General features: G+C 40.5%; 1 long non-coding RNA gene across 1 annotated transcript in view; it reads right to left on the bottom strand.

Moving 5' to 3' along the window:
* The window catches only part of LOC116960830, a 168368-nt gene that overhangs the window by 17803 nt on the left and 124947 nt on the right, over positions 1 to 25618 (bottom strand). Inside the window, exons 3-6 of the long non-coding RNA XR_004406617.2 lie at positions 16668 to 16808; positions 15354 to 15553; positions 14673 to 14832; positions 11757 to 11869 (exon numbers count right to left, since the gene is read on the bottom strand). This is a non-coding gene — a long non-coding RNA (uncharacterized LOC116960830). The remainder of the gene's footprint in view (positions 1 to 11756; positions 11870 to 14672; positions 14833 to 15353; positions 15554 to 16667; positions 16809 to 25618) is intronic.

The raw sequence follows: 25618 nt of genomic DNA, 5'->3' as shown, positions 1-25618 counted from the left end.
ATATTGATATAAGATGCTTTGTATTCTTGAATTTTGATTTCAGGGTAAATCTACTGTTTCTTCTTACTGTCTGCTATTTTTATATATATATATATATATATATATATATATATCTGGTTTTGCTTTCCTCTGTACTCCACACCAAATCACCTAAAGGATGTACATACCACTAACATGCACGTGGTTTCACTGTGAAAAACAAGTTGCCTGTTATGTAGACAGACTCTTCAGCTCAAATGCCTGAACTACATCTCCTCTGTGACATTGTGTTGGCAAACCCTGAAGTTCTGGGGCATGTTCCTCATGCAGTGTCCTGTACAGATGACCTTGTTCACTACAGCTGGGCCCAACAGCGCTTCCCTTGCACTCTGATTGCCTCCCATCTTTGGGGCTGAGGGCATGCAGCTCTGGCCTCACCTCTTTCATGGGAAAGTATGTTAACTCTTCCCATGGAAAAAATTGCCACTTGGTCCAAGCATCCTGACTCAATTCTGACTTTGTTATACATCTGTCAGAATAATATCATTGAAAACTATTATTTGCTTGGTCAGGAAGGTAAGGATACGGTCCTCCTTCTCCCCTTCTTTGCCTTCAAAAACATACATATAATACACGTGAAGAAGAATCATAGGCAAGATAGAAGAAACAATGGACTGACTCTGTGTGGGTACAGCAGTTGCCTATAAATGACACTTATACTGGCTCAGGATATATGACATGGCAGGCAGAAATGTTCAGATAAAACTATAAACAAGCAATCAAAATCATTATTGCAATTTGAGAACCAGCTAGAGAGTACTTGGACATAAATCACTTTGTGTGAGCAGAAACACAAAGGAAATATTGCTGAAATGTTGGCTGGCAGCCATCTTAAAAAAGGTTAGATACACTTTTTTTAGGTGAACCATAGGTAAAGACATGACACTTCTGGCTAACATCTTTTTTTTTTCCCTGAAGATCTCAATATTTTCAGTCAACGCTGTAGTTTTTCTGCACGTTAGAATGTGTATTTATGAGATAGATAACAGCTCAAATCCTCATTACTCTTCATAATTTCAGCATTATAGCTACCTTATGTGACTTTCCTAGCCACAACATTACACTAATCTGCCAGTGAAGGAGTCCCCTGTCACAACGGAGCACACTGAGCATTCATGGAAGGATGCTTTAGGAAGGAGATAGGTGTGGATGAAGGGCAGGACCAAATCCCAGCAGCCTTGGGCTTTGGTGACCATGAGAAGGAGAGTTAATCGAAAGGCCACCTATTTAAGCTGGGACTGAAACCCCTGTCCAGCTCCAGGTTTGGCACCTGCATCGCACTGTGCGTACCGTGGCACTTGCGTGGCCAGGCTCAGGAGATGTGGCCTGCTGCACTGACCGCAAAAGCAGTGTCATTCAGCAAAACGTGTTACCTTGCAGGTCTTTACGAAGTTCACCATTGTGTCTTCTTCTGTTAGCCTCAGGATCAACACGGGGTTTTGTAAAGGAGCAGCCTAGGTTGTTCCCCATGGTGGTCACGCAGGGTCACCCGTAGGAAGCTCCAGGGAAAGGGAAGGGCAAGCAGGGGTCGGCGCAGGGAGGAGAGGGCAGTGTCTGGGTCACTCACGGCATGGGGGCATTGGACCTAAACTGACCACATTATAGGGCAATTAGAAATGCTGTTCCAGTAGCTGCAAGGACACTTCTCTGTGATTGGCACCCTTTTTCCTGCTCCCCCACTACTTCAGAGGGAGAGAGGGCAGCGCTATCCCCTCTCACCCATCCACGCTCCTCCAGGCGTTAGTCCCTGTGCAGGCAGGGACCCCTGCAGAGCACCTCAGTGGCTGTCCCCACCAAGGCAGACTGGCAGAGAGCTGGCCCCCAGCCCAGTTTGGAGAAGAGGATGTGCCCCAGCACCTTTTCTAGTGCAGGATGGCAAAGCTCCCCCCCCCAGCTTTCAGCTGTGCCTAATACACACAGCCCACCTCTGTGACCAGTTTGCAGAAAGTGGGATTTTTGCCTTCATGCATTCCTGTAATACACTCAGTACCCTGCCGCAGAATAACACAAGGTCCAAGAAAGGGCAGCTTTCATGCATTTGTTAAAATTAATTCTAAACTACAAAAAAGTCCCCTTTCTAAGGATGTGGGTATTCTTGACATTTCTTTAAAGCAAACTGCATTGCAGACTGAACAATGTTCAGAGTCCTGCTGAGAATTCAGTAACTTAATTACACTTTATTCTCTTTCTAACCCACCCACATACATGTTTTACCAATTTAAACTTTTTATAGATCCTCCTAAAGTCTTTTCTGCTGTGCTTTGCTCCTAGCACCACACTTGTTTTTCTTGCTTCAGCCTTTGCTCAAGTACAGAGTGCCTTCCTATGTCTATGTAATACTGTGCAAAACAGTTTCCACACCTCAGCATGAAGCAGAGCTAAAAGGAGGAGTGAGGAAGAAAAACAAATGGACTTTGCCCTGTACTACACCTCTGTCTGACTCTTCTGTATAAAATACATAACACTGATTGAGGAGCTTTGGTCCTTGCATGCCAATAAACTACTGGAAGAAGACATAAAAGACACTAATGGAATTATACACTAACAAACCCTAAAGTACTTATAACCTAAGTAACTTGTCACAAACCAGAAATTGTCACAAAGCACTCATTGTACAGTTAGGTCCAGGCATACACTCCTGCAACTGTATAGAGGAGATCTTGCTTACACGTCAAGACCATGTTCTCTGTGTTGGACAAAGTGATTAAATATGTTCATATGATATATATTGGATGCTATATATGCAATATTATATTATATACAATTATATAATATATTGTATATATTATATTGTATACTATATATATACAAGCATATGTAAAATTAGTTTTATATAAAGTCATACCAACTTACCTTTCAAATCGGGAATAATTGGAACCGCTTTGAGCCCTATTATTTTCAGCTGTGAGACAACAGCTGGTTCCAGTGGGCTCTGTATCACTGAGACCCTGTGCAGTGTTTTGCAAGACAAAGCGGATTCATGATAAGCTAATACATCCAGTCATCTTTGAGAGCTTCCTCCCCAGCTAAAATTATTTTTTGTATTTGAGTAGTATATCAAATCCTTCATCAACTCAAAAGTATACTCCATAACAAAGCACTGCATTTCAGGACCAACAGCAAAACATGAAATCTTGGAAAGAAAAAGAAAATGCTGGACTTTCTCAGTTGATAATTGCTGGCTTCTTATATAAGATTCTTATGCTGAGTTGAGCCCATTATAAAATAAAAGGAATAGGTTTCCTAGAAAAAGGAAAATGCTGTCTTAAAGAAAGATGCTTTTCAGATCTAAAATAAAAGAGTTGGATTCTATTTTCAAACGGAAATCATAAACTAATGAGATTTACATACGAAAGAGCAATGTGCAAAATGCATGAAGTTTTTCTATTAAGGAAAATTATTTCTGGCAGTTGCACCACTTAAGATAAGGGGCGATGGAGACATGAGCAAATATCTTGGCATCACTTGGTGTGAGCTTGGAGCTCTGCCTAACAACATTTCTAAAATGAATCAAAACTCATCTGGCATCCTGCTTCATCTTTAGCTAATGCATACACTGGGGCTCAGGCTTCCCCTATGTATTATGATGTTACCAGCACACTAATGACTGTTTCACTTCAGTGTGGCATATAAGGTGGAGAATACTTGAGAAGGAACACTCTCAGGCAGGGTAACGATCCTGAGCATCAACCTGTGACTTTCAGTGAAGATATTTATGTTGGTCCCAATTGTGCAAAAGGAGATCAGAATTTGTTAATGGCTTGGACAAAATAAATAAAGCCCACTCCACAGATGTGCACCTGATGGTGTACACAGCATTCTACAAATTCATTTTAGTCAGTTTACTGTTCATTAAGCTGAAAAACAAGACAGTAAATTCTGTCAGAGGTGAATGTTGAATAGAAGATGTGAATGTCCGCTTCTGATGATGTATAGGGTTATGGATTTCTGAACTCCACCCAGGACCACACTGGAATGCAAGGAAGTTAAGCCCCAGAATTAGCTGTATGATAATGGATGGAATATTTTGATCATATAGACAGCAGATTTCTTTAGAAAATGTTATTAGTTTATTCTCTACAAAACAGGAAAGACTTGCTTCAGGCAACTGAAGGAAGCAGCAATTGCCCTTTTTATTCTTTCTTCTCCCTGAGGGGATATAAGGCAATGAGTCAACTTTGATTCTCCCCTCAGTCCCACTGTCAGAGAGGCTGCCAAGTATATATTGGGTTCCCAAGGGCAAAAGGCCTTCAAGCAGATATTTGTGATACTTATCCCTGTGGCTAGTGCTGAAAATTAAAGACACATGATGTTCAAACCCAAAACAACAAGCATAGATTTCCAAAGACAACCAGCTGCTTCACTGTGAACTGCCAGAGCAAACAATTAGTAATTCAGCAAGGCTATTCACACGGCCTGCTTTCTTGTTGGATGGTTTGGTATTCTCTACCATGAGGGGAGACAACTTCAGTGTTTCAGAAAGATAAGAGTGATTCACCACTGGCTTTGTCCAGCTGGGGAGATAAAGGTATGCATCTATTTTGAAAGAAAAAATAACTGAAGCTTCCTCAGTCAGCAAGACAGTTCATGAAATGCACATTTCTTAAGTACTAAACATGAATTACATTCTCACTGAGAAATTATCAATAAAGGAAAGCTGTTTAGAAGGTTAACCATCACTATCAAAACCTAGAGGAACTGACATGATATGCTTTTTTTCAAATGGTTTTCTAAATGAAAGTGAGAGAGGTGGGCACAAATCAAGTTGCCAAATTTGGTCTCTTCCTGCTAAGCTTCATGTAGGTCCAGATACCACTTTGCTGATGTGGTCCAAGTGCAGTGAAAAGCCACAATCTAGTATTCATGACTCTATTGCTGTAGTCAAATTAACAGAGAGGCAGCCTGCAGAGGCAGCTATGCTCAGGAGAATCGCTCTGGGCTTACCTGGGTAAGACTGAGAATTGAACCTGTTCCATAAAGTAATCCATCTCCTATGCAAGCATGTGAAGGAACTCCAAAATGGACATTAATAAACTTCTCAAGAGTATAGTATTTCTGTTCATCTTTTCAGTTTCAGATGCACTTGTAAAATACTGTGCTTCTGCCAGTGCGTATCACTTCTCATACTTTAGCTGGGTAATTGATAATTATGGACTAAATCTTATAAAACTGAAATAACCTTAGAGTTCAACAAATGCACAGTTCTTCACATACGTCAATATCTTGGCAGAAACTGCTACAGAAACAAGAACAAAACTATCTGGGCACATCTCTATAGGCCGGTAAAAAGTGTTGCCAGAGCAGTACCATGCAGGCCGAAAAAGATGAAGATTTTTAAAATGCAGTACTTAACAAGGTTAAGAACAACTGAAATGTGTTTCATCGACATATCAGATGCTCAAATTCATATCAGCTTCTCTACCTCTGGATGGCAAAGCATTAGGACATGAATCTCGTCTGAACCATGTCTAACTCTTGACCTAGACAGTGACCAGATCTCAGGAGGGCATGACTTTCTACACAATTTCTAAATTTCCTGGGTCTATCTGGGTTGAACATTGTCAGAAAAATAATCGTTTCTGCAAAGCTGTTAAATTCTTCTTACTATTTCACTGAGTGCTGTCTTATCACCTGAGGAGGTATACTGAGTATTCCACCTCCAGTTTCACAAATAAGTCTAGTTCTTGGAAATGAAAATCCTAGATCATATATTTCCAGAATATTATCACAGGAGCCTAAATGCAAATAAAGAATAAAAGTGCAGACCAACAGAAATTTAGCAAAACCAATCTTAAAAAAAAATTTCTAAACATTCAAATATTATTGGTTTGAAAACTCACCAGAGAAGTGAGTATAATGATATTTGCATTCTTTCAACAGAGATAAAACACAAATCAAATAAGCTAAGTGAAGGAAAGAGAAAAAATATAAAGGAGTACCAAAAAAAGGGAAACTATTGTATCTCTATCAATGTATGACTAATCTATAATTTTATAGATATAGCTAGATGAAAAAAGATTAAAAGATAGTAAGAAGAAAAATATATTAGTGCTCAAGATAAGAGCAGATGTTGCTGAGTGGCTGATTTTCACAGCATTTCCTGAAGACCCAGATCACTGAAAGTAATCTCTCATGAATTTCCCACCAATGAAACTAGCAACTTAACCCGCATCCAGTGCATATTTGAATCGGGCTTTTACTGAGGCAGTTCTGATTTCTGATCAGAATCATTTTTTTTCCCCCTTCTGCTAATAAAATTTTGCATACTGATGAATAGTTCTATGGAAAATATGAGGTTTTAATTACTAAAGGCAAGGGAATTGACAGTTCAACTGAACTGCATAGATGTTTGAAAATCAAAAGTTCTTCATAGATGCTAGTGAGAAGATATTTTTTCTTAAGTTAACATCATCTTCAAGCTATTATTTCCTAAATTGACATTTTCTGAATAGAATTTTTTTGGTAGTCTTAGAAATACAGTATTGAAGCCTTTTATTTTCTAGAGTAGTAGAACAACTACTAGAGTAGTAGACGAAGTAGTAGGCTATCTTTTCTTTTCTTAAGTAGTGCCTTCTGACTGAGGACGGAAAAATATGTAGTATTTTGTAAAGGATCTTTCCTGAATAGTGCAGAAAGTGTTGTAGGTGCTGTATTTGTGAGCAGGCAGAGAATGATGGTTTCCAGTAAAGCTTTCAAAAGCATTAAATTCACTTTAAGAAAACTTCTGAAACTTGGGCTTTTCCTGTGAGCATATGATACATATGTCTCAAAAACGTAAAACCAAAGAAATCAATGAAAATCAAAAACACAAAACCAATAATAAGAAGTCATTCAGCTGGAGGTATACTGTAACTAGGATCTGTTTCTAGAAAATGAAAACCAGCTTTGCACTCTTTCTCTGCATGCACGGGCTGCTGAAGCATGCATTTTGGTTGCCTCTATCTGAATACATGGCATTCTGGCAACATGGCAAGAAGCCAATAAGATAAAACACACCATGAGATCATATTTTGTAAATCAGAACTTTCCCAAAGAGTACTAGTGACATAATAGATCTAGAAATTAGTAAAAAATATCAGCAGTTTCCATCTTTAAAAGCTCAGTTTATCTTTATACCTATTTACCATCATCTAACTTTATATGAAATTCATAAAAGTTGTGAGTGCAACATTTAAAACAACACTGAAGAACTGGACTGGATAACCAGTTTAGGGACCTGGATGACTAAAGCATTAGCTCTGAATGCAAATGTTAAACGATAAAATTCTGATGGTGTTATGTAACTCTAAATCTGGAACAACCCTCCTCAGGGCCCTGGAAACTCTGAGATGTTATAGGAATATAGCAGAGCTGAAAATTGGTTTGAAATCACTTTAAAGCTATGATTCATTCCCAAACCACGATAGAATAGATTTATTTACAGGCACAGGAATGGCAAAGTTAGAGACAGAAATTCATAATAAGAGTAAATTCCTTAACAGAAAAAGAAACCACAAAGATATTCAAGCTTGAATGTTCTGGAATTATAAACTGAAACAACTAACCAATTTTCCATTTTCTTTCAAACGTCCCCCACACCTAAGCCTACAAACCGGTTGTGCTCTTAAATTATCTCTGGATGTAATACTCACAGGAAGACACAGGCTGTAAACAAAAAACATAATTACATTGGTTTGAAAAATGCCTGTCCAAGTACCTATGATTAAATTATTTCATCTTTAGTTTGGGGCAGCAAGTTTCCCAGGATTGTAAGTACCTACATTATAGCACAGATCAAAGTGTTGGCCATGGAAAATGAGAAACAGGCCAGTGCAAAACTGACAGACTTAATCCATGGTATACACTTTTCCATTATAGTAAATGCTGTTTCTGTGCAGCGAGTCATCAGTAATCTCAATTCTTTTTCCTGTATGTAATACAGCTCTGGTTAGATCAATTTGCCCTTTCAGAGTTACCATACTTTAATTTGTCCTGTATTTTAGACTTCATCTGCAAGCTGCAGTTTAACAGATTTTTTGAAGATGCAACTATGTTAGAAGAAAAATACTGTTATGTGTTCATAGTGGAGTTCTTGAGCCACAGAGCTTTAATCCCCTGTTGGCTATATACATTACACTCCACAGTTTCTATACCGCTCAGAGCATTGCTATGACATTTTTAAAGCCACCAAGAATTAAGCATTCCTTTGTGGCAAATACTTAGTCAAGCTAATGATTTTTATTTCTTTTTAAATGATTACTACTGTCACTGCAGAGCTCCAAATACACGATAAGGAAGTAGCAAAAATAATCAATGCAATGTCTAGCAATAGCACGCTGATAACTTGTACCTCTAACTCCTGTGCAAACAGCTTGTAGAGTGAAGTGAAAAAAATACATCACGTAGCTTTAACTTAACATACACTACCTGTACAAGCCTGAGCACAAACTCACAAAGTTTTTAAACTACAGTAGTCTGTGAGATATGGCACCTGAATTACCTCTTGCTTTCATAGCTTGGCAATCATTTGGTACAATCACTTGCACAAGCTCCTGCTGATTCTTAGTCTTAACAACAAGACCTCCTCTTCTGGATGCACGAGGCTTAACATATCATTAAAAGGTTGCAATTTATATCAATCTTTGCCAACATACAAGTGCTAAGTGTGCTAGTTCTGTGTTAGTACAGGACGTGGGGAACCCAAGATAACAGGAGTGATTTTTCAGTGTAAGTAGGCTGATAGGATGACATTCACCTGCACAGGTCCTAACTTGGCACACAGAAAGGGCTATGTGTGAAACAGACTGCAATCTAGATTTTACCATAGCATACATTATTAGTCACACCCCCCTTTCTCTCCCTATTTCTATGAACTGTAAACAGAAAACTTGTTTTCTTCAAAGAAAAATCAAGGGTCTTTCTCAACTAGCCACCTCCTCTCAAACCAAATAAAAGTTTTAGCAAGGAATACAAAACTATTAACAACACCCTAAAGAAGAAAAGCATATTTCTCGCCATCCCTCAGTGAGCTGGAGCCCATTTTGATAAACTAGTTAGCTTCCAGCTTTGTAAGCTACTGAAATAATTCTCTGGACTATAATCAGACAAAATGAACAATAAGAAAAACAATTATTATAGCAGTTTTGCTTCTGGAATTTAAATCCCGCCAGCTCCTCCAGTTTTGCAAATTGACACCTTTTCAGATTTGTGATAAAACCTCTTTGCTGTGTTTACAGTGCCAGCTGAATGGCAAATTCCCACTATAAGAGGAGCAATGGATAAGGCTTACTTCCCTGCTTCTGCAGTAAACTGCCCATCTAGCCTGTGAGCCTCCTCTGTAGTTTTGCCATTGGCTTTGTAGTTTCATCTTTATTGCAGTCTAAATGCTCGCTAAAGATGGAGAATTTTGTCACGAAACTGGCAGAACTGTTCTCATTTCTCCACTGGCAGTGCAGAAAAAAAATATTTTGGGCTTTGGTACAAAAGGTTAGTAGTTTTTTTAAATTAACTTTTCTTTTTGGGGTCATTTAATTTAAATATATGGAGCAGTAGTCAGGGAGTGAATGAAGGAGATGGAAGAAAACAGTTTGAAATTAAGGCCTACAATTAAAAAAAAAAACAAAAAAAAAAAAAAAAAAAAAAAAAAAAAAAAAAAAAACCAAACCAACCAAACATGGTTTGGACATGGTTTTTGTTCTGTTCTTCTCCAGCCAGGATCCCTTCTTCTGGCTGCAGCCCAGCTGCCATTGACATGGACTATCTGCTCTGGTGGTGTTCTCCCGGATGAGGTGCCCAATGGCCCCAGGCCAGCTTGCAAACTGTGTGAGAATCTGAGCATTTTTGCAAAGGTCTGAGGATCCTCATAGACTGGGTGAAGCCAAAGTCTCCTCTCCTGCAATGGCAACGGATTCCAATGTTGCTCAGAGCAGGGGAAGATCAAAAGCATTCATCTAGGCTATCTCAGAAGAAGGAGACTAGGTTGAGAAGATCTCAGTTGCTCTTAAATTTTTAGATCAGATTGGATGTCAGAATATTCATAGGACATAGGACATTTTTTGCAGACAACATATATTGAAAGTGCCATCTTTTGATGAAGCTTGAAGAACATGACAGTAGGTACTTAAAAATACAACGTGCAAATGTGAAAGCAAGTAGATTGAACCTAAAACAAGAAAGAGAAGAAGTAGTGAGACTTTCTTTGAATCTGGTCAAAGCTGTAGGTCTCTCTACTGTTATCTGAATGAGGTCAGATATTGTTGACATAGTGATATGCAAAAATCATGTTGTTATACACGCACACAATCTGTTTTATCAGCTAGGACTTTGCAATACCACAGATCATCATTTCCACTCCAAGATCTTTCTTAAAGACTGAGTAATCTAAAAGAGGAGGACAAGGAATTTTACACCAGATGAGGAAATAAAGAGGATTCATGCAAATGTTGATTCCCACATTAAATGGGAGGGTGCAGCAGTTTCTTGAAGTTGAAACTCTGCTTCATTCCTGTGTGACTTTTTGTGGGGACTTTACTGCACAATTTTTATTTTACAGAAATAAATCAAAATTCAGGTCTCCCAAGATATCCAGAAATGGAGCAAAAAAAACTTCTGACTTGAAAAGGTCAGAAATGAAAACCTGTCAATCAGTGCTATTAACTAACAAAGTTAAAGCTGCTCTCTCTTTTCTGACTGCAAGACCAGGTACAAGAGCTATGATGAAAGCTTTTGGAAAAGTTACTTATAAACAACAGCGAAACCCAAAGGTAAGTACAATCCTGTGGACAAGGGCTCCCTCTGTGCAAAGATATTCCCTGTGACAGGATAGGAACAGTGTGCCACAGTGAAAGGTGCCAGCAGTGAGAGGAAACACATAAAACAAATTAGCCCTCTCCCCTTTCCACCACTAAATCCATCTGGTAGCGGCCATTACCTATCCAGTTTATACAATCTCTTCTCCAAAATCTTTGATGTCCAGAGGACTGGAAAATTTAATCGTTTCTTGGGAAAGAGAATAACAAAAATATTGAGAAAGTAATAAAAACACAAACAATTCTCTTATTGCAATACTTGCTGAGAAAGAAAGTTCTCCAGATCTGGTTAGTTAGCAAAGCCTTTTATAAACCAGTCATGAATGGATGAAATTTACTATGCATGGTTATGGAAATAAAATTTTAAAAAGGACTTGCTTCATTCAGCAATCTTGAGAACAATGATACATTTCCATCTGCTTTGCTAATGACAAGTAGAAAATGAGAGCACTAATGCTTCCTCTGAAAGTCTTCAGCTTACACAGCCGGGGCATAGTTTAGCCCATTAGCCCAAAGGCCTGATTCTCCCTCCATTACATCAGTTCTAATGGAATGGCACTTGCGCAATGAAGATGATAACGAAATAAATAAATAGGTTGCAATATCTCTGGTTCTACCATACGAGCAAACTGGCTGGATGCACTGTACACCGGGAGGCCTGTGGTAAGGCACCAAAGGTGCTTCCCAGCTGGAGAGGCGGCCTCCCCAGAGGGACATCAAACCCAGCCCCACGCCGGGAACAACCCGACTCCTCTCTCCAGCACTGACAAAAAGGCTTGGGAGCCCGAGAGATATGCCCTACAGCAGTTACGTGAGGAATAAGAGTCTTCTTCCCTCCCTTTTTTGCCCCAGACAAAAAGTGGCAGCACTGCACCAACAGGCACCACTCGGGGCACACAGGCAGGCTGCCGCCCATCTCTGCTCGCTCACCTCGGGGGTACCTGGGTACTGGCATGGGGGGCAGTCAGGACTCGGCCGGATCTGCGGGAGGCAAACAGCAACCCCCTCCAGAAAACAGAGGGAGGGGGCCAGTCCCCACGCACCTGTTGAAACAAGATCGTAAGATTTAGGTTATGAATGCCAATGGGCTTTTCCTGTGCGGATCCTGCAGGCACACCTGTGGTACTTAGAAGGAACTGCAAAACTTCGTAGAGTGGACCTCTCTCACTGGTGCAAAATAGGAATAACACTCATGTCAAATCTGATATGGAAAGTGAGAGAATATGAATTTTAAATATTAACTTTAATGCTCCCCCTGTATCATCACCCCATTCACCTATAGCTCCTGTGCATGAAAATCTCCTCAGATTATTCAGTACAAACTCTCATTGGCTTATTTTTCTTTTAAATCACTACAAAATGTCTCTCTGTTTTTGAGGGGGAAGAAGGTGGGAGGCGGGGATGCTAATGCATTTTATATTTTAAGGGAAAGAACCCCTCCAAAGTATAAAATCGTTCAAAGACAGACTTATGTGGTTTGTGAAACTTGTGTGTGACTGTTCTTTATAACTTGTACCATACTCTGCCTCCTTCACCCTCTGACACATAGCAAGAAAACTGGATTCAAAATGAGATTGCACCATGGTGAATTCATTCCTTGAATTGCATCGTATGTTTCAGCAATACACAGCGTGGGAACACGTCGATTAGCTCTTGCTTTGAAGAAATTGGATTTGCAAAGGTCAGCAGTGGCTCGGCCCATTTCTCAGCAGATCTTTGGCTTGCTTTTCATCCCAGGACTAGCAGGGAGGAGGTCAGAGAGGAATGACAAAAAAAGAAGCTTTTTGAAGAGAGCCCAAAGAATCTGACCGTGCTCACAGCAACATGGAGGTTTCTTTTGCTCAGAGCTAAGAAATAAGTAGATTTTTAAACCAAATTTATGGGAATAACTTTCTGGGTTTACTTTACTTATTAAACAATTCATTATTTTGGTATAAACTAAGAAATGCTTTCCAGTGTAACTTTCAGTCTGGCAAGAGCTGCCTGAAGCTAATCTGCAGAAACAGCCCACTCGCCCTCCCCCATCCACCCCTCTTTTTGTGCAAAGGGAGCAGCCAGCCTGCAAAAAAGGCGGAAAGAGGCAAAGCTCGGCCCCCAGTGGAAGTGTGAAACCCGCAGAGTTTGTGCTCTGTGCTTCTCCTTTGAAACACGTTTCCCAGTTGTTTAGCTTGCTCCTGTGCCAGCATACTGAGACAGAGGTAGCTTCATTACCCTTTCAAGCCGGAAAACACAAAATATTTTGGCCACCCTCCACACCTTATTAACATAAACTGGAGTTTCCTCCTGCTGCTGGCAGGACAGGGTGCTGGGAACGTGTGATCAAGGCATTTCAGCGGCTGTCGCCGAGGTTCGCCCTGGGCCTGCGGTGAAGGATTGCTCCTGGGTCCCAAACACGGGGTTGCTGTGGGCACTTACACCAGAAAGCCACAAAAGAGGGAAGGAGGTGGGGAAAAAAGAAATGAGGGCAGGTTAGAAAGGAATCCAAGAATCCTGGCAAGCCTGAGGTTCCTTCACCTGTAAATATTAAATGTCTCTTGCAGAAATGTAGTACATACAGACTGAAACGTGTCTCCTAGAAAACTGGAAATAATGGACTTGTTTGCTCCATTAGTGAATTTTTTTGCTAGGTCCCTTTCTTATGGTTCAGTTTCTCCGGCTTTAAAGCCTTCACAAGGCTGGTGTGGTGAGAGAGTAGAGAGGATAGCTCCAGCTGCTGTTGCAGGTCTCTCTGAGTTCTGAAAATCTGCTTTACTTTGGCTCTTCCAACAAGTAACATTGCAGCTTTCTGGCAAAAGATATAATTTAGAAAGTATCCAAATCATAGAAGGCTATATCCTGGTGTCCTCTAGGTTCCTGATAAGTAGCCAGTACCAATCCAGGTGAATTTTCCCTGTCATTAACTGAGAAAAAGCTGAATGCCAGCCTTTGCCCTGACTAATTTATTCAACTTGGAGAATTCCCTTCGGAGTCCATCCCAGGGGCTCCCGGAGATCTGGCTGCTGCAGAAGGTGCCCTCAGGAATACTGCGGGTTTTGAGAAACCTGGTGGAGGGGAGCATTTACAGCATGTGTTAAAGAGGTGTAGGGCAGAGCGTTTCAGGCAGATGAAGTAGATGAAAAGAGAGTGGTTATCATCAAAATGACAGATGAATGATGTTTCTGTGACCTAAGTAATAAAATGCTGGGTTTATGATTTTAGTGGGGAAATGGCTTGTTCACCTACTGCTTCATAACTGCATCAGGCTTCTACCAATATCTAATCATCTCCGTGAAAGAATGAGTCTGTGGAGGGCTTGTAACAACTTTGCCAAGGAGACAGTGCCAGCTCCCCTCGCAAGTGTTACATTACCACAGATCCAGGCTTACCTTGGAGTTTCTCATTACCTCATGTACCAGCAACTCTTTAGCTGAGCCTTCACTTCCCATTTACAGATGTGGAGACAGGTAAGGGACCTGAGCGAGGTTCCCTATCTGAGGGGATCTCTTTTCAGAAATGGCATGATATATTAAATATGAGATCCTATCCACAGGTTTGGTTAGAGAATCCTTTTTAGGAATATAATTTTTGATTTGATTGATTTCCACAAAATTTGACCTGTAGGAAATTGTTATTTATGGATACACACATCATTTGAAAATTTTGCATCTGTGTATGTGCAGGTAAACATGTAACTAACATGGAGACTTTAGGCATAAAGAGTGTATCTGGATTACCTGTGCACAGCCGTTCACGCTCAGCCATCAAATCCCAGAACTAGCTTCTTATTTATATTTAGCATTCTCTTGTCTCTCTGTTTTCATTGTTAACACGCTCTTTTGTGTGTGTGCTATTTTTATCAATACTTACTTCAGCTTCCTTCAGTGGAGAAAGGTGTCCTTACTGCACCTCTCACACATGAATAAGCTTCGTAACTGAAAACACAAAGTGCTGATTTTAGCTTTCTTTTTTCAAAAACAGAACAAAGGAAGTCAGAAGGTTGAGGAAAGCCTCAACTGTAGTTGCTGACCTGCAATAAAAAAAAAGAAAAGATTGGTCTGAAAACACATTTTTTTATTAAAAAAGAATGCACATAAATTACAGCTGCTGACCACGTAGTCATTCTTTTTATGAGGTGTTTCCCTATACCCATATATGATTTCCACATATAAATTCCCCGTTGGTCTGAAAACTGCTCACATGAAACTGGTGTTTTTCTCAATAAATTGTGCACAGAATCTGTATTTCATCTCAGATGTAAAAAGTTCATTAGGGAAAAAAAGCATCCCAGTGTCCTGGTAGAAAGCAATACCAGACACTATCCAAGCTATAAAAAGATTTGCCTTCTGACTATGTAGCATTTTTTCCCTGCTTTTCTAATTAATTATTTTCCATAATTTAATAAAATCCAATATAACATAGCATTCTATAATGGTGCCTGCAGCAACAACCATCTAGTCCAGAGCAGAAAAAAGCAATTCTGTTTTGTCGAGGATTTCAGCATGTTAAATTTGGTTTCTTTTAAAATTCTCTTGGAGAGGGAATAGGCACCTCACTCTGAAGCAGTTTGTCTCCGGGCACAGAAACCTCGAAGTCCTCTGCTCTGAAAGAGCCTGTTTGATGGGATGCCCTCAAACCATGCTGTGTGGAAGCCTGGGAACTGGTCCAGCTCTCCTTACTGGGCTCTTCTCACCAGGGAAAATCACTGGAACCAGAATCAGATGTTCCATATAGGATGCTCAGTTGTAAATCTGAGAAAGAATTAAAAATATGAAATCATGAAAAAATTTCCCCAGAGCACACATGAAAATGAAAATCCACATTCATCATTACCTCTGTTACTCCATGTAGAAAAGAGGCAATGCTAAACAAAACCCGATGGCTGCGTATTAAGGGTCATCTGCTGCTCTCACTGTGGAAGCGCAGCTGCCTCCTGAAGAAACCAGCAAGTTCAGCAGAGACCGGGTGAAGGATGTGCTCCTAAGAGATTCCTCCTTCTAGAGAGAAACGCTTGGTTTGACAAACTGTTGGATGTGCGTCAGAATCTGACAGACAGGGGACATTTTTAGCAACACTTCACTGAACTAGCATAGCAAAGTGTGGTCCCCAAAAGCACAGTTGCTTTCATTATCATAATTTACTTTCACCTGTCTTTTTCAAAACCTTCCCTAATTAAGCTTAATTGCCATGTAGTCACACATTAGTGCAACATACTGACCATTTATGGACCACCCGTAAAATGTTTCATAGCATTAATCTTGGGAATTGGTAGACTGCTTCTTTTGTTTTGTTTTCTAATGTGCAGAAGTACCTATAATGAATAGAGATGGCTTTCTGGAGCTGATACTTGACTCTGATTATCATGAAAAGATTCCTAGTTTATATCAGAAAACCAAAGAGGTCAGAAGGGTGTTTGTGTTCTGGGAAAAACAAGCACTTGTGATGATTTGGAATCCAACATCTTTGGTGTAGAACTCAGACACAGGGATTCTCAGCTCTTTGTAATGTTTAACTCCTTCTTAGGACAGTTATGGGTCAGACCATAACAACTTGAATACACTCAGCTTTTGTGAATTAGCTGGGTTCTCTGCATCACTTACGTCTCAGCAACTTAGACTCACAATAAGCAGTGATCTGATGACCCAATGAAACCCATGAAAACTATCTTTAAAGCTGCACAAAGGTCTAGTCTGGAGGATGCCTCTAAATAGTTTGTAGGAGTTGATCCATAACAGAGTATTTAGAAATAGTAAAACAAAACAACAGCAACACAAAATTGCAGAGAAGCCAACTGAAATATTCTTGTAAGCAACTGATTATTCCTCTCTAGAACTACAGTTTATCCAAGTGCAGTAACTCTCCTACCTTCGAAGTCAAGATGTCCTCTGAATTTCTAGGATGCACAAGCAAAAGCAGCAAGTCCTGGGTACCTGATGAGAAGCTTCAACCAATATGCTTCCAGACAGAAATGCTCCATCAAACTGGGTGGGCTGAAAATTCACATGTCTAGAGGGACAACAAGCAAAAAGACAAGTAGAAAGTAGTGTTAGATAATAAAATCAGAACATTGGTAACAATCAGACAACATCACATTTTATAGCACAGAGTTATTACATGAGGGAATTCCAGGCACACTCTCTTTGGTGACAGAGTTCACACAATATGACTGAAAATTTCATTTGCCATTTGCACTGGCTACTCTTTCCTATGATTTCTGGGCACTCTAGGACAATGCCAATATTTTCACCACTGCTAGAAATGCTTTTCTTAGTCCAGAAATAGCAACAAGAAAGACAAAGGGAAGAAAAAAATTTAGCTCCAAGTTAATATTTTTAAATTATTAATAAGTGATTAAGTTACATCTATTCCTTTCCAAAGCTTTCGAGCTTTGTAGGATGTTTTGGAAAGGGAAAAATTAAAGGAAAAATACCAAGAACTCTCTAACCAGCAAGGACTAGTTGCACATGTAACTTCTTAGATAAATTTGTCCAGACTACACAGTACTAGAGATGCACATTCTTTGAAAAAAGTAGGGCTCTTGCTCTATGCATGTGAGACTGAAGTAAAATAGAGAACAGGAGATACACCCGTTATTGCCTGTGAGCCCAGAGGCAAGTTCTGATGATGATGATTTAATATTTTAATGTCAGAGAAAATCATTCTTTTCAGTCAGTCACGCTTTTATGAATTCCAAAACTGAGCCAAAAACCCCCCTATTTCTAGCTTACTTGATTTCAATAAAAATGCAAACATATAATTTTTATTTTGTTTAATAAAAGCTAGAAAATGTCAAATGACATAAATTTTCTTCAAAATTTTATTTCTTAAAAGCCACACACATAAAAACTCATTGTTATCTATGTTGATACAATCTTTGTCCCCTATTTACCACCCAGCCCTAGCATTCTTTCTGGGTGGGAACTGTGCAAGGCAAACACTCATGGGCAAACTGAAGTGACAAGTGAGAAAAACAGAGTAAAGAAAATGAAAAGTGCATACTTGTTCTGCCAACTGTGCTGCAGAATACTGAGGATATCATAGATGCACTGAGTTAGTCCTAGGATTTTAATTGGTCATTATAGAGGAAATCTGACATACATTATTAAAGAGAACACCCCAGCTCAGAAATGTTTGAATAAATTAACAAATTGCAACCCTACTGACACCACCAGCATCATTCCCAGGGAGAATCTGGTGTTTCTTTTGTTTCGTCAAGTAGGGCTCATTCCTGAAATTTCAAATACTCTTTCAAATGTTAACATGTCTAGATGGCATAAATGTGGCAGTCCTGGAGACTGCCATACAAGGGAAGCCAGCTTGCTTGCTACAGGGCTTCTGTGCTTTGGGTCCTCAATGTGTGGGGTGCAGCCTACTCCAGGGGGTATAGGCAGTAGGGCTAGGACAGGTATGGTGTAGAATATGGCAATCTGAAATGGTCTTGTGGCTATTTACTCAGAGAAAACATGGTGCCACCCCTCTGGGATTGTTTCTATGCTTCTTTTTACTTGCTTTTAAAAATAGATAAAATATCCAATCTCTAAAAATACCAACTGCTCAAAAATACAGAGTTCCTTAGGGAAAGAAGGTTACAACATAATTGTGTTGTACAAATGTTTGCCTGTCATCTGTTTGCTCTTTCCCCCCAGTTTTAACTCCATTTCACAGAAGGGCAGAGGTCTCAATGAGTAGCAAGCTCTTACAAGTCCTGTGCAAAATGGGGACAGCCAGCACAGGCAGCAGCGCTGCCCTGGCCACGTGTACGGTCTGTCCTGCCAGGCACTGCAGGCACGGAGGACAGGGAGGGCTGCTGGTGTGGAGAGCTGGAAAGCAGATGATGAGGCTGAAGAGACAGAAATCCATAGGAAATGAGGCCTCTTTAGTTTGGCTGCCTGTGGGTCAACTTGTTAACCGATTTATACCATTTTTTTCCCCTCAGTTCTTGAGTTCTGATGAAAATTATTTTTTCTGCCAATGATGCTTTCCAGGAAAAGACTGCAGTGCTCACTTCAAAACTCCTGACAGTATCATTTATATGCTGAACAAGGGGGGCAACGGCATACAAGCTTTTTCTTATGTTTTGCTTTAACCTTGCTGACGTCTTTTCACTGAACTATGAGCCAGATTCTTCATTTCACTGACTTAACAAGTGTGTAGATGTTGACATCCCCAATTTCACTTTCCAGGTCAAGATCACGTTTCATTAGAGACCAACTGAGCTTGCAGACCTCCGAGTCTATTTTCTCATAAATGTTGGTCTTAAGGATTTTGGTGGGAGAGCATGTGTGGGTTAGGGGCTGTATATACATGTGTATAGTATGTACTTATACTTAATTCTGATATGCAGCTACCCTGATGGTTATAATCCTTTAGAAAGCAATATTAAGTACAGGCCCTATTCCTATAGACTCAGTTCAAATGTTAATCAAATGAATTCATATTCTGTAGCTTTCAGTACTCCTGAGAGTAATAGAAATCCAGTGACACCAACAAATCATGATTAAAAATGCAGGAAGCCCCATCAGGGAATAATTGCAGCTTTCCTACTTTGTTTTGATTAATATTTAATTCTGGTACAGACAAGAACAAGAATACAGTTGAGGCTGAAAAAAGCATTTGTTCTAATGAAAATATTTTGCTCACTAACAGTATTATCACTCAGTGAATAACAAAAGAACTACGAACTCGACTGATTTAAAGAAACCCCACAACTATTTAGGAAACCAAATATATACCTAGGGTCCAATGAACATCAGTTACCAGATCCATCCGAGGACAGAATCACACAGTCATGATGATATACAGTAACACCATTTCATGGTTTGTCTGGATGAAAAGTGTTAAGTTTGTATCGTTGATGTCCAGATCACTGTAATCTAAACACGGACAAACCGGGGTCATCTAATCCAGACAAAGAGGAGCACCTTTCCACCTGGGAGGTTATAACAAACTCTATCGCTCCCCCAGTGGGTGCGTGGGGTGGGTGAACACGCGTGGTGCAGTCAGCTGTCACGAGCATGGCTCCTGAGGAGCTAGCTGCCCACCTTCCCTGCCAGCCCTTACTTGCTGGAAGCCCACAGCCCACCTCTGCACCCTGATGCTTACGGCATCGCAGAAAGGGAAAATGGACTTAAGTGAATCCATTAATTATTAATGCTTCTCACTACATCTTTAAAATTATGCTTTGGCTATGATGTAAATCATTAATTTAGAGTAATGATGCCTCAAGCTCAATAACTGACATCCTGCATCATCTTTCTAAACTAAAGATTTAGAAAGATATCTCAAAGCTAAACTTTGAGTTAGCTGTGATAGCAGCAACAATTTCTGCCACTGCTTGCACTCAAGCAACCAAGCAGAGTTACACTCACTGAAGGCAAACTCAGGCTGATATAGTTTCTGACACAACTGGAAACTTCTTTGCTTTCTCCGTGTTTCATAAAAGACTGAGGTCAAGAAATCCTTTCCATCTTCTAGTAAGGAAAAAACCATGATGTGCTGCTATAGCTTGGGAAAATATAAACCTAGAGGACCTAATTCTGATGCCATGTCAGAATTGCTTTAATGGTTTGCCTGCTGTCCTCATTGTAGTGGTTTGTATCACTGTCCAGGAAATATACTGTAGCAGTGTACTTATTCATGATGAAAATTCCACGAGTAACACTCAGGAATACTAGAACCATTAGTACATGCACATATAGTTAAGAATTACAATTTAAAAAAAAAAAAAAAAAATAAAAAAAATCCCACTAGTAACTCTGTCTTGAGCCTAATAAGCATAGCAATGCCACCAGTCCACAAGTGTATAACTTTGCATGTTTAAATGTATCTTTACAAATACTCATCTGAATAATTTTATCTGCCTAAGAATGTAAAAACTTATCCGAATGGAACTTCTTTGGCCTCCAGGTAGACTTCAACAGTTAAATGAAGCCCAGAATCCAAACAACTCCACAACACCAACAATAACAACAATATTTATTCTTTCTGCTGAAGCCATTACCCAACTTCCCAGCGCTAATCTTGAACGCTGCTTCTTGCTAGCCCTGTGCTGTAAGTACGACAAAGGGCAGACGAGAGCACCAGGCAAGACGAGCGGGAACACCAGCTTGAGTGTAATGGGAGAGCCGAGTTCTGCCAGGCCCTGGCAGGCCTGAGCTCACGCAGCTTCTACCGGCAGGTTGTGAGGGAGAGCTGGGCTGCGGCTGCTGCTGGGGTGGGCAGAGCCCTGGGCAGCGCTGGAGGGGCCCTGTCCTGGGTTGAGTGAGTGGTGGAGTTTTTTGGTGGCAGGGGAGGGGGCTATCGGGGCGGCCCCCTGTGAAAAGCTTCTCGAAGCTCCCCCCCAGCTCCACGTCAGCTCCACTTCTGTTTGGGAAATTGAGCCAATCGGCTGCGCCTCTGCGATAACGTATTTAAGAAGGGACGTGGTGATGGGCAGTGGGACTTGTGAGGAGGAGTCGCTGCAGCTGTGTGAACATCAAGGTCAGTGGAGGAACGGAGGAAGAAAGGAGGGGGGAGGTGTGCCAGAGCAGAGACCCCCCTGTATCCTGTGGTGAGACGGCAGGGCGGCCCCCCCTGCCACCCATGAAGATCTACGGTGGAGCAGACGTTGATTTGTGGCCTGTCGTTCCCGCTTGACTGATCAAGGTGATGTGCCCAAAGAAGGCCGGGGTCTCATGGGAAAAGGTAGCCCCACTGCTGTAATTCAGCGCTGGGAGGATTGCAGCATGCGGGGGAGTCCCACACCGGAGCAGCTCGGGAAGGGCTGCAGCCGTGGGAGGGAATCCAGTCGGAGGAAGTTAGTGACCCATGACGGAGCAGTGTGGGGAACGCTGCGGTCCATGGGAGGGACTCATGTCGGAGAAAGTTTGTGGAGGACTGTCTCCTGTGAGAGGGGGACCACGATGGAGCAGGGGGGAACAAGTTTTGGACACTCCCCTCACTGAACATGAAGGAAGTGGCAGCACTGACTGCACCCCCCATTCCCTGCCCCTGCGCCACTGGGGGAGGAGGTAGAGATATCGGGAGCAGAGCTGAGCTTGGGAAGAAGGGAGGGGTGGGGGGAAGGTGTTCTCAAGATGTGGCAATGCTTCTCACTGTCCTACTCTGTTATGTGTTGTTAGTGTCTGTAATAAGTGTATGTTCTTTTTTTCTTCCCCTAACAAGTCTGCCTTTTGCTCGTGATCATAAAAGGGGGATTTTCCCCCATCCCAGTCCTATCTTGAACCCCAAGCCTGGCTCTCTGTCCCTTCTCATTGCCGGAGGGGAAGGGAGACAGAGGTGTTGCATTGTGGTTGGCTGCCAATCAGGCCTAAACCACGACAGGCCCAGAGCACCCAGCACCGGCACTGCCTCCGGCAGTCGGGGGGCGGGGGGGAAGCAAAGCACAGTAACTGTGCTGCACGGGTTCATTTAGAGGGAGCCCCCGCTTACGGAAACAGCAGGCTCTGTTTTGGGAAGGGGCAGACCCTCTGGACCTACGGAGCACTGCGGGAACGGTTCTGTTGCTTTTATTCACACGAAGCAGGCCCGTTCCCCCGAGCAGACCCAAACACTTACATGAACTCTGTATAAATAAGGTTATAAAGCTACTAAAGTTCTTTAACCATAAAGAGATAATACCAACCATGAAACCTGAGGGGCTTTTTCTTGTCTCCTGCACATATGAAAGATGGCATTAAAAGAGATTAGTTTAAACCACTTGCAATTTCCTTTATGCAATAAAAGATTTTCTTTGCTTGGAATTTTCCTATTTATGGTGCGTATTTGGACTCAGTATAACATAATACTTCCCTCAGTATCCCTGCTTTTAATGATGCTAGCAGTATTTGAGCCATTCATCAAACATGACAATTGAAACAGCTAGGAGTTAATGGGAGCATGAGCAGTTTGACAAACACAGTCTATTTGACAAGGCTGAGGTCAGGACTAAAAGAACTGCTCTTGGTTAAATAAACAGAAAAGCAACAAAGTAAAAGCAAAATCTTTGCAGCCATTTATCAACTTTAAAAGCCTTTTTGTTACAAGGAACATAAAGTGAAGTTGCACACAGAGATTGGAATTAAATGGAGTTGGAAGAACTCAGTTGGATTCTTTCTTAGGTGAAATTAAAAAGCCCAGTTAAAACTGAAGGATTACGTCCATATAACTGACACACAGCTACATAATACCTAAACCTACACTTGAGAGCTATCTGCTTCTGAACTGACTTACTATTTTAAAGGACCCAGACTTTTCCAAGACTGATTCAGGAGGCATTAAAAGGTGAACACTATGACAAGAGATGACTTTCCTGATGTCTGCAAAGCAGGAAAGCACTGTATAGGCATGTTCGGGACCACAGCTGAGGCTCCATCCATCCATTGCTGCTTCAATAACAAATTTACCTGATATTAATCTGTGCAGGGAGCCTTCCAGAGATTCTTTGCAAAATATCAGAGTTTTGCATTTAGACACAATATTGCCTGTAGGAAATTCTTGGATGTCAAATGACTCCTGGAAGCTAATAATTATCACACACACTAACTTCCTCTCTTTACTTCGTTCATGGACCATTTTGGTTTTGACTTGGGGAGATTAATTTGGGCTCATCTTTTTTTTTCCTCTGTCCAAGCCCCTGGCAAGTCTAGGAAAGGTAGCAGCCCTGAATTCATTCTAGTGCTCCCTAAGTAAGGTGGCTTTCATAGCATGCAGCACACATAAAGGATAATTTCTTTACCCTTTTCTTTTGAGTGCACATAGGCATGCAAAATCAAATCTTTACTATCCTGGGTATGGTCTTGTGTCCTATATAACAAATACAGTCTCTAGCCACCAAAGCATCAGCTTTAATGGGAAGAAGACACACTTTCCTGTGATTCAGCTTTCCTGTTGTTTAAATTTGGGAGTAATAATATTCTCTTGACTATATAAGATAATACAGATTTAGGCACTCAGAAATTCTTGGATATTACAGCTGTGCAGAGTATTTTTTAATAATTTGACTACCATCACCTTATGCAATTGTTTATATCACTGTCCAGGAACCACCAGTACCATTAGGGAATTTCCATCAGAAGCAAGTAATCTGGCAAAACTCAGTAAACTTTTGCAATCCTAAAGTTTCAGGAAAGACCTTTATGGATTTTGGGCTGGACATACTGCCAGATGAAAAATCCCTTTTTTTTTTTTGCCACTCCTCCATCCTTTCTATTGCTTTCATGCTTTTAAGGCTATTGGCAGTTTAGAGACAATAAAGAAAAAAGGCATGTATCAAGGCACAAAGACAGAAGAATGACTAAAAATACTTGTAAATTTACAGATTAAATTTTTTGCATCTTACTTGTTTCTCTAATAACTTTTCATTTGTTCTTTCATAAAGCAATTTGTACAACTAACTAATATATTTAACAACTCCTATTGCTGCTGGAAAATGATGAAAGACTTATTTTCCTGGAAGTGATTGATTATAGTCTGGACAAATGAAATAATTTTCCCTCTTCTCTTCTCATTATGCTTTGAGCAAAAGACCCATTACAGGAGCACTGTGCATCCATTTGGAGCTCGGAAATGTATTCCATTTAGCCTGTCAAACATAGTTTAACTGCTGTCTTAACTCTGCCTCTTTTCCAAACCTCCTTTTCGAGACTACACTAATATAACCTAATTTCGACAGAGCATTCTGGACTCCAGGCAGCTCTGACTCCCGAGCTCTTTTCCATCTGGAATGGGCTTCTCATCTGCTTAATCCCAGAGCTTTCTGGTTAGTTTCATTTAGTTGTTTTGTAATATACAACCTACAGTCATCTTATAAAATAATTTATAACACCCATTTGGACTCCTTTTTGGAGCTTTCTATTTGGAAAAAAATTAAAAAATAATCAACCAAACAAAGCTCAATCCTAGTTTTACTTTTCAATAAAAATGTTTTTACCCCAAATACTGGCATGGATGTCTAAAGATTGTACATCCTTTCCAATGTCAACAACATAAATGTCTTTTCTAATGGACATAATAGTTCTTTTGTGTCATGGTTACATTGTGTTTGGGGTTTTTTCTGTGTTCAAAAACATATAAAAATACATTAAAAATGTTCAGTGTGACAAACATTTAAAGGTATGATTGTATCTAACCTTCAATAAAGCAGAATCCTGGAACAGACCACAGGAAAAGTAATGCTAATTTTAAGATGAAACGTCATGTGTTCATGCAGAAGATATACAGGTTACATTACTAACATATTTTTTACTCATGTATTCACATAATAGCAAGGTCTGGATTCAAAGATTCAGGAGATCCTTTATAGTCTCATATCTCTTGTAAATGTTTTATGGATGGAATTATTTCTGTGCTATACAAAGAAAATCACATTTCACAAAGGTGGGTTTGTTACCTACTTGAATATTGGTTGGCTATTTTCTTAAACTTATGCGATCAGCAGTGTGCTAAACTGTTTAAGGAAATCAACCCCATTTATGCTTTTACCCTCTTTTCTTACCCAAATTGAGTTGGTGCTGAGAGATTTTTCACTGCAACAATGGTAAAAGTCTTCTCTTTAGTTTAGTCCCAGGGAGGTAGAGGTTAGAATCAAGATTCTACTTTCATTTTGCAATATTATTGCAATCATCAAACAATAATAACAAAGCTATTATTATTACTATTTAGATAAATGTTCATGCTCTGATGGCCTACCTAAATCCTTCCAGGAATTAATCTTCACACCTTCTCCATAGCTGGTCTCCAAGAAAGACCCCTGAATAGAAAGCAGTATGCACGAGGCACAGGGAGTAAGAGGCACAGGAGGACAGAGAATCTTGATTTGGCTCACCCCAAGGAATTAC

Source organism: Tyto alba, unplaced genomic scaffold, assembly GCF_018691265.1.
Source record: "Tyto alba isolate M040663 unplaced genomic scaffold, T.alba_DEE_v4.0 Super-Scaffold_16, whole genome shotgun sequence".
In the NCBI taxonomy this organism is placed as follows: Eukaryota; Metazoa; Chordata; class Aves; order Strigiformes; family Tytonidae; genus Tyto; species Tyto alba.
The sequence above is the reverse complement of the archived record's forward strand: the minus strand, read 5'-3'. Positions and strand labels throughout refer to the sequence as shown.